This window comes from Pterocles gutturalis, unplaced genomic scaffold, assembly GCF_000699245.1.
Source record: "Pterocles gutturalis isolate BGI_N339 unplaced genomic scaffold, ASM69924v1 scaffold8674, whole genome shotgun sequence".
NCBI lineage: Eukaryota > Metazoa > Chordata > Aves > Pterocliformes > Pteroclidae > Pterocles > Pterocles gutturalis.
The window spans coordinates 10,202-13,740 of NW_010135869.1; the positions used below are offsets into that span (position 1 = coordinate 10,202).

Sequence of the window (3,539 nt, forward strand, 5' to 3'; positions counted from 1 at the left end):
TTGCAGTAATCTCACTGGCTCTGTAAACTGAGCAGTCGGTAATCCTGTGGATGTGTATAACTGAAGGACGCTCCTTTGCACTGCCAGAGGCTCCAGTTTGAGTTTCTGGTTTGGTAGCAGGGTAAAATATTTTCTGCACTCTGTAAATCCAACACACAAGTTCTGGCAATTCCTATGTTAAACAGGCTGGTTTTTATTGCAGTGTTTAGGGTGGTCATAGGAATATTCATATCAGGCAACAGTAGGTAGAAAACTGGAGAGCAAAAAGAGGTTAGCAAAAACATGTGAAAAAATGGAACAGAGGCATGAGGTAAATTATATCTGAAATTCAGGAGATAAACCAGTGCTCAAGAAGAGGGAAAATGAAGAGTAAAATAATTGAGTGACTTGGTTTCGTGTCTCCCATTTTTGTGAAAATCAAATGCCTTTCCTTCAAGGCAGTGTGATCTAGGGCTCTTCATTGTCACAGACTAGAGTTTGGGTACTGTATTAGCTGAACTCAGTTCTAGTGTCCTCATATAATGCTGTGTGAAAACACTTGGGGCTTGTGAAAGGCACTTCATTGCTATCTGGTGTAGTCTTTGTAACACTTGTGGAGAAACAAGGTACAGAAGAGATCTCTGGGTGGTTTCTGTATGAATTATAACCTGAGGCAGGAGGAAGGTTGCTGCAGCGCAGTAGCCGAATGCCATTTGGAGGCTTGCTGTGTCTTCCTGGTTAACATTGCAGATTTTTCTATTCTATTTTGTGTTGTATTCAACTTTCAAAAGGCAAGAATCTTTCTTTAATTTTCTTGATTCACAATAGAAGTTTAAAAACTAAAAGCAAACAATCACATATAGAAGGAAAAATGTAATTTTTCTGATGACTTTTGGTTTTTCTTGTATCAAGTCTTCCATATCAGAGTCACATTGCTAATAAAACAGCTATAGTACAGAAGTTTAAAATACGTACATGGTAAACTTTTACATCTGTAGAACTTTTGTTACAAAAGAAAAGGGATTTTCCATCTCTGCAGTCAATCAATCATTCAAGTTTCAAAAGCTGTTTTATCAACCCTCAGGTGCAGGGGAAGGTTTTGTTGTTTAATTTTTTTTAATGCTCTTTTTTAGCATTAAACTCAACTATTGTAACCAATGTACTATTAATTTTTTCCAGGTTTCGCTCAATGGTACACAGTTTACAGACAGTTCTGTTGGATCAGAGTTCACGGGTGTTTCTCAGGTATGTGCAGACAGATTTTGTGACTGTATGTGATAGCAGAATTATTTATTAAACAGTATTAAACATTCTAGAGAAAACTCTTCAAAATGATCTGTATCTCTGTTTGAGATTGGGACTCGGCTAACTGAAGTCAGGTTCTGAAGACTTCTCTATTCAAGCTTTAAGAAGCAGTGAAAGCTATTACTTCTAAAGTAAAATTTTATTGTTATAATAAGCTTGAAATTGGACATAGATGTAAAAAAAAATGTATGCAGTTTTATGGTAATAAAGTTATTCTTGGAAAGAAATCTAAATACATAGCAGAGATGCAGTTATTTCTGTTCTGACTTGTCCTACTTCCAGCTTTCATTTATGATGTTCTATCTGAATATGTTTCAGAGAGAAAGTGAGACTGGGTGTTTTCTTGCAGAGATGCATCACACATTTTTTTGAAGCTTGACTAGTGGAAAAATATCTTTCTTTTCTCAAAATGTGCACTTAGATTACACTGAAGAGACATACAGCTGTGTATGTGACCTAATTCCAAGCTCAGCTAATCCAGGGAGAGTTTACTGCTGATCACATGAACAGTCACTGCATTCATCATATTTTAAATAAATAAGAAACTTCAATTAATAGCTTGATTTTAGTATGAGAGAGCCATAATGGGAATCTGAGATAGGTATGGTCTTAGATTTTGTCAAGGTTCTAACTCTCAATTTTATTAGAAATAAATTGCTTAGAAATTTTCATTCTTAGCAGTTAATTTGCGTCGTGCTCTAGGAACCAAGTTCTTTCATTTGAACTTGAAATCTGTTTTAAATATGGGCCCAGCTGAGAGACTGTTAGGATTTTACTGAGTCTGTGAATTGGCCAGAGTGAAGATTGTTGTTCTTACTGTATTTGCCATGGCTTTTTTAATGATCATGATGCAACTTTAAGCAAATTACACAAGTGTTAACTACTAGAAGGCCTTGCAGCATGGCTGGGGCGTTTGCCATGACCCTTACCTTTTGCAAATGAATAAGTGTCAGGTTGTCTTAACTTCTGAAGAACTACTTTTTTGTCCTCTGCTTCTCCTACTTGTTGAAAGACGTCCTGCAGGTGATGATCGTACGGATTTGCCTGCAATAGCTATAAAGATGTCATTGCCTCTCCAACAGAGACTTACTCTGTCTTCAAAAAAAGATTTTAACAAGGAAACTTTTAGGCCTGAAAGGATGAGTAGCCATTAACTGCATTAATAAGATCTGCAGTTGAGCACAGGTCAGCCAAGAGGAATGTCTGGCTTGAGAAATCTGTTCGTGATTGTAGAGCCAATAAGGGGATGGTTCCAGCCTTTCAGGTGGCAGGGCAAGTCTTCCCTCGTGAGAGTGTTTTCTGAAAGCCTGCAGTAGACACCTGGAAAACGTGTTCTTTTTCTTGTTTTAGTACTTAGGTGTGAATTCCTGAAGTGGCATCAGTGAGTAAAGAGATTATTCTTACTAAAATTTCTCAGGAACTTCTAAAAGATAAGGTGATACTTGTGGAGATGAATTTAGTGTGTCTTTTTTTGGTGTCTAGCATTCCTGGTTTTTTTTTTTCCATATTGCTGAGTCTGTCAGTTTTATAAATCCAAAGAACAGAAATATCAGAGTTCGTAATGCTGTACTGTTTTCCTTCAGATGTCAGCAGTAGGGAATAGATTGTTGCTGTGAAGACAAGAAGAGAGTTAGTGAATTGTGTTATAGCTTGGACTAGTCCTTTGCCCTAAAGAGGTTTTCACCTGTGCTTGTGCAGTTCAGCCCTATGGGATCTTTAAGGCAGAATTTTTGTTAGTGTTGAGGTTGGAGCAGTATCTAGAGGAGTGCTTGAATGATTTGTTTACATTTTGCCTTTCCTTTTGAGAATAGTTTGTTTTGAGGCTTATGTAGGTGTTCCTAATTAGAGGCAGAGCTAGTAGCTGTGATGTAATCAGACAGATCTGTGATTCTGCCATTACAGGATGTTTTATTCCATTCGTTATAACTTTGCTTATGTCTTCTAAAGTTGGGTTCTGTTTAGCTTGTGGTGCTTGACATGTTTTTGAGTTTCAGTCTTGGTGAATAATCAGCATCTCATGGCTGAATCATAATTTCATTCACAGAGGCACCTTGGAAGAGAAAATAAGTTTTGAACTGCCCCTGTCCCCCGAAGTTACCAAGTCTACTTTATTCAATACTGACAGTGGATTTTAAGACCCTGCTGGTCGGTTTTGTTCAAACTGAGTTAACCTTTTATTTTGTAACAAGCTTGGCTGAAAGTGCCTTTGTTTCACTTAGTATTGAAGAAGGAGGTGACACAGAACTTCAAAGAGC

The 3,539-nt window shown here is 37.4% G+C and overlaps 1 protein-coding gene across 1 annotated transcript in view; it reads left to right on the forward strand.

Moving 5' to 3' along the window:
* Positions 1-1,164: 1,164 nt before the first annotated feature.
* The window catches only part of LOC104468064 (protein FAM193A-like), a 48,514-nt gene continuing 46,139 nt past the window's right edge, over positions 1,165-3,539 (forward strand). Inside the window, 1 exon segment of the mRNA XM_010082069.1 lies at positions 1,165-1,224. The gene's annotated coding sequence lies outside the window, so the exon portion shown is untranslated.